The sequence below is a fragment of the Sylvia atricapilla genome, chromosome 5, assembly GCF_009819655.1.
Source record: "Sylvia atricapilla isolate bSylAtr1 chromosome 5, bSylAtr1.pri, whole genome shotgun sequence".
Taxonomy (NCBI): Eukaryota; Metazoa; Chordata; class Aves; order Passeriformes; family Sylviidae; genus Sylvia; species Sylvia atricapilla.
In genome coordinates this window covers 23,021,309-23,027,462 of record NC_089144.1, presented here as the reverse complement: position 1 = coordinate 23,027,462, position 6,154 = coordinate 23,021,309, and positions in this window count along the sequence as shown.

Below are 6,154 nucleotides of genomic sequence, written 5' to 3'. Positions count from 1 at the left end.
CTCTGGGTGACACCAGGGACTCTGCGTGTGACACCAGGGGCTCTGTGTGACACCTCTGTGACACCCCAGGGATTCTGTGTCACGCCCAGGAACTCTGTGTGACACCCAGGGACACACCCCCAGGGACTCTGTGTCACACCAGAGGCTTTGTGTCACACCCAGAGCCTCTGTCACCCCAGGGACTCTGTGTGACACCCAGGGGCTCTGTGTCACCTGCAGGGACTCTGTGTCACTCCCGAGGCCTCTCTGTCACCCTAGGGACTCTGTGTCACCCCAGAGCCTCTGTGTCACCCCTAGAGGCTCTGGCTGTCCCGTGTCCCCCTCACCCCGCCGCCCCCCACACGGCCCCCCCGGGCCGGGGGTCCCCTCGGGGGGTGACACAGCCCAGCCGGGGGGTGACACAGCCAGAGCAGCGCCCCCTGCATGAGCACGGCCAGCCCGGGGGACAGCGGGGCCCGAGGTTTTGGGGACACCGCGGGGACGGGGGGGTGGCACCGGGGAGGGGGGGCAGCTCAGGGGGGGAACGGGGCCACCCCCTAACCCTCGCTGCCCCCTCCCCAAAAGGAACCTGTCCCCGAGTGTGCTGCCCCTGGTGTCGGTGTCCCCGGCTGTCCCCTCCCGCCACCACCGAGCTCCCGGGGGGGGGTCCCGGGGCCGCCCCCTCCTCACGGCTGTGCCTGGTGGTCCCTCGCTTCGGCCCCTGTCGCCCAGCGCTATCGTGACTCTCTCGCCACCCGCTCGATGTCCCGATATTTATCTGTAACTCAGCAGCAGCCAGAGGAGCCCCCGAGCCACTGTGCCAGCCCCGGATTGTCCCCACGCCGTTGTCACCCACTTGGTCTTTCAATAAAATATATGCTTGGTGTGACCTGGGGACACTGCGGGGACACTGCGGGGACACGGGTGGGGATGACCATGGGGACACTGCTGGGGTATTGTTGAGGACAATGCTGGGGCACTGCTGGGGACAGTGACGGGACACTGTTGGGACAGTGTTGGGACACTGCTGGACAGTGATGGGGACAGAGGTGGGAACACTGCTGAGGGTGGGGACACAGTTCTGGGGACAGTGCTCGGACAGTGCTGGTGACACTGCTGAGGATGTCTGGTGCAGGGTTGGACTTTCAGGTGAGTTGGAGACACCCAGAAAAGTGGGGACCAGCAGACCCTTCCCGTTGTCCCTTTGTCACTTGTCCATGCCCCCCGAGGGTATCCCAAAATTCAGCTGGGACCCCCCAAAACTCAGCTGGGGGCACCTCAAAAATTCACCCGGGACACCCCAAAACTCATCCAGGAACAACCAAAATTCAACTGGCCTACCTCAAAATTCACCAAGGTCACCCCAAAATTCACCCAGGAACACCCAAAAATTCAATGCGGAAACCCCAAAATTCAACTGAGGACATCCCAAAACTCATCCAGGAACACCCCAAAATCCAGCCAGGGCACCTCAAACTTCATCTGGGATCCCACAAAATTCACCCACTGGGCTCTGTCCTTTGAGGTCTCCCCTTGTCTCCCCCGCTTTGTGTAGGGCTGGGACCACCCTGGAACCCAATTGACCACTGGACCAGGCGGAGCTTTCTTATAAATTTATTACATAATAATAATAATAATAATTAATAATAATAATAATATAAGAAACATAGATCTCTGTGGGGGATGTGTATCACAACGTCAAGGGCGGGAGGCGAATGGCCGCACCTCCGTGACTCCGGAGAAGGAGAAAGCTCCTCCGAAAATCCATACAAAATTAAGGGTGAAGTCAAACTGACCCTGGGAAATTAAAAACGTGAACGAAAACCCACAGGTGAGTCCGGCTTGGGGGACGGGGGGCAGGATTTTGGGGGGATGGAACCGAGAGTGTGGCGGGGCCGGGCTGTGCACATGCAGCGGGCGTGAGGGCGTGGCACATGCATGGGCAGTGAGGGCGTGGCCGGACAGCGGCCGGCCGGCCGGACAGCGGCCCCGCCGCCGATGGGGTTTGGCGGGGCCATCCAACCCCACCCCGGGGGGAGAGCTGAGTGACCCGAGGGGGTTTTTTTTGCTCTTTGTCACAGTCGGGGACAGGCGGATGGAAAAGGGGCGGGGGGCTGGGGGGGGCGATGGCGCCGGGCTGGACAACGGAAAATATACCGACAACTTGTGGAAGGGGGGAAAAAAACCCCTTTGGAAGCGACGGCGGCGGCGGGGTGGGGGGAAGAAAAAAAGAAAAGGAAAAGTGTCTCCCTTTGTACAGCGGAAAAACCCGAGTGGTGGAGAAGCCATGAGAGGAATCACAGTAACCGCCGCGGCCGAGAGCGGTGTGGCCCGGGCGCGGCATGGCCGCGGGGTGGCACGGCCGAGGGGTCGGCGCGGCCGAGGCGTGGTCAAGGGGTCGACGTGGCCAACAGGCCAAGCGGTGGTCGAAGGGTTGGCACGGCCGGTGGGTTGGCGCGGCCGAGGGGTTGGCCTGGCAAAGAAGTGGTCAAGGGCTTGGCACGGCCAATGGGTTGCCATGGCCAAGGGGTTGGCGTGGCCAAGAGGCCAAGCGGTGGCTGAAGGGTTGGCACGGCCAATGGGTTGGCGTGGCCAATGGGTTGGCGTGGCCAAGGGATGGTCAAGGGGTCAAGACGGCCAATGGGTTGGCGTGGCCAAGGGGTTGGCCTGGCAAAGAAGCGGTCAAGGGCTTAACATGGCTGATAAATTGGCATGGCCAAGGGGTTGGCGTGGTCATGGGGTTGGTGCGGTCAAAAAGCGTTAGCAGGGCCAATGGGTTGGCATGGCCGAAAGATTGGCATGGCCAAAGGGCCAAGGGGTGGTCAAAGGGTCGGCACGGCCGAGGGTTGGCATGGCCAAAGGGCTGAGGCGTGGGCAAGGACTTGGCACGGCCGATGGATTGGCGTGGCCGAGGGTGCTTAAAGGGTCAGCATGGCTGGTGGGCTGGCGTGGCCGAGGGGTCAGCGCGGCTGAGGGGTCAGTGGGTCTGAGGGCTGACCAAGGGCTTGGTACAGCTAATGGGTTGGTGTGGCCAAGGGTTTGGCACGGCCAATGGCTTGGCATGGCCAAAGGGTCGGTGTGGTCAAGGGGCTGGCATGGCCAATGAGTTGGCATGGCCAAGGCGTGACCGAGAGGCTGGCACGGCCAAGGGGTTGGCATGGCCAAAGGGTCAACGTGGCCAAGAGGTCGGCACAGCCAATGGGTTGGCATGGCCGAGGGGTCAGTGTGACCCCGGGATTGGCATGGCCGAGGGGTCAGTGTGGCCAAAGGCTTGGCATGGCCGGTGTGTTGTTGTGACCAAGGGGTCAGTGTGACCCAGGGGTTGGCAGAGCTGGGGGCGACTAAGGGGTCAGTGTGGCCAAGGGGTCTGTGTGACCCAGGGGTCAGTGTGACCCAGGGCCAAGGGGTCAGTGTGACCTGGGGGTCAGTGTGACCGAGAGGTCAGTGTGACCTGGGGGTCAGTGTGACTGAGAGGTCAGTGTGGCCGAGCGGCCAGGCTGGGGTCAGGGGTCACTTGGGCTCCTGCTCTGCCTTCTCCCGGATGGCTTTTCCAAAGGCAAGGTGGCCCTGGCTCTGAGATGTCTGGAGCGGGCTGGTGGCATGGCCGGAGCAGGGACAGGACCTGGGGACACCGGGAATGGCTCTGTCCCCGCGGGATGGGGATGGCAGCGCTTTGGGAACGGCCACGGGACCGGACCGAGGCCGTGGGGCACTGGGGGGTCACCGGGGGGTGACACCGTTGAGTGACCCTGGCTGTGGGCACGGTGTCACTGCAGGGTGGAGGGGCAGCATGGGGACACGGAGGGGACACAGTGCTGGCAGCTGGAGGGGCAGCCCCGGGCGAAGCCAGTTCGCCCAGGGACCCTGATGTCCTTTTGGATGTCCCTCGTCCAGATCTGCCGCATCCCCGTGGCAGCGCAGGGGGCAGGGGTGGGCAGGGGACAGGGATGGGCAGGATAGGGGACAAGAGTCGACAGGGGACAGGGATGGGCAGGACAGAGGACCAGAGTCGACAGGGGACAGGGATAAACGGGACAGGGATGATCTGGACAGGGGACAGGGATGAGTGGCACAGAGGACAGGGATGAGCAGGGTGGGGGACACGATGAGTGGCACAGGAGGCAGAAGGGACAGAGGCTGGGACAAGGATGAACGGGACGGGGAACAGGGACGAATGGCACCGGGGACAGGGATGAGCAGGGCCGGGGACAGGAATTAATGGGACGAGGAACAGGGATGAGTGGCACGGGGGACAGGGATGATCGGGACATGGATGAGTGGCACGGAGGCAAGGATGAGTGGGGCAGGGGACAGGGACAAACGGGACAAGGGGACAGGGATGAACGGAATGGGGATGAGCAGGGCAGAGGACAGGATGAGTGGCACAGGAGACAAAGGATGAGTGGGACGGGAGACAGGGATAAATGGCAGAGGGAACAGGGATAAACGAGACCAGGGGACAGGGATAAATTGGACAGGGAATAAACAGGACAGGGGACAGGGATAAACGGGACAAGGGGACAGGGATAAATGGGAAAGGGAATAAACAGGACAGGGGACAGGGATAAACGGGACAAGGGGACAGGGGTAATTGGAACAGGAAATAAACAGGACAGGGGACAGGCCAGCAGGACTAGCAGCCTGCGGGGACACCCCGGGCAGGTCGGTGGCAGCCCCGGGCGGTGCCGGGCAGGGGCAGCGCGGGTGGAAGTCGCCTTCTCTGGCGTGGCGCCTGACTGGGACGAGCCGTGGTGTCCCCGCGGGGCGGGTGACACTCAGTGTTCGCCAACACAGGTACGGCTGCAGCTGCTTCAAGCGGGAGCTGGGGGTGCCCCGGCGGGCACGGCCGCGGCTCCGCGGGCGCGGAGCGGGCACCGCCATTTCCACCCTCCGCGGGCGCGGAGGGAGAGGAGGAAAAAGCGAGAGGAGGAGAAGGAGGGGGAGAGGAAGGCTCCTCCGAAATGGCGAGAAGGCGTCTCAGCTCTCCTGTCCCAGAGCGAGCTTAGCGCGGAGCGGTTGCGCTCCGCGGGGTTTTTTCGGCCTCTCGCGGCGAGAGGCGGCCGCGGGCGCGGGTCTCGGCAGCGGCCCCAAAAAACAGCTGCGGAAACGGGGCGGAGACCCGGGGACGCCCGGCGGGGTTCGGCGCCGGGCTGCCCGTGGTTCAGGCCGCCACTGTCACCTTCCACCGCGCGCCCCGTGTCACCCGCGGGGCGCGCCCCCGAGAGGGTCAGCGCCTGGCGGAGTCCCCGCGCCCACAGAGGGGAACACCGGGGACACCGGGGACGCCCAGGGCTGCCAGAGGGGTTGCCGAGGGGTGCGGGGAGGTGGGGAGGGAGGAACGAGGGGAGGGGAGGGACAGAGGGGTAGGGACAGGTAAGGACAGGGCGGGTACAGAGGGACAGGCAGGGACAGGCAAAGTGGTCAGTGCCAGGCAGTGCCAGGCAGTGCCAGGCAGGGTGGTCAGTGCAGGCAGGGTGGTCAGGCAGGGTGGTCAGTGTGGTCAGAGTGGTCAGTGCAGGCAGGACGGCCAGGGGTGGTCAGTGCCAGGCAGAGTGGTCATTGCCGGTCAGGGTGGTCAGGCAGGGTGGTCAGTGCAGGCAGGATGGTCAGGGGTGGTCAGTGCCAGGCAGGGTGGTCAGGGTGGTCAGGCAGGGTGGTCAGTGTGGTCAGTGCAGGCAGGGTGGTCAGTGCCAGGCAGGGTGGTCAGGCAGGGTGGTCAGGGTGGTCAGTGCGGTGAGTGCCAGGCAGAGTGGTCAGGCAGGGTGGTCAGGGGTGGTCAGTGCCAGGCAGGGTGGTCAGGGTGGTCAGTGCGGTCAGTGCCAGGCAGAGTGGTCAGGCAGGATGGTCAGGGGTGGTCAGTGCCAGGCAGGGTGGTCAGGGTGGTCAGTGTGGTCAGTGCCAGGCAGGGTGGTCAGGGTGGTCAGTGCCAGGCAGAGTGGTCAGTGCCAGGCCGTGCCAGGCAGGATGGTCAGTGCGGGCAGGATGGTCAGTGCCAGGCAGGGTGGTCAGGCAGGGTGGTCAGTGCAGGCAGGGTGGTCAGGGGTAGTCAGGCGGGGTGGTCAGTGTGGTCAGGGTGGTCAGTGCAGGCAGGGTGGTCAGTGCAGGCAGGATGGTCAGGGGTGGTCAGTGTGGTCAGTGCAGGCAGGATGGTCAGTGCCAGGCAGGGCGGTCAGTG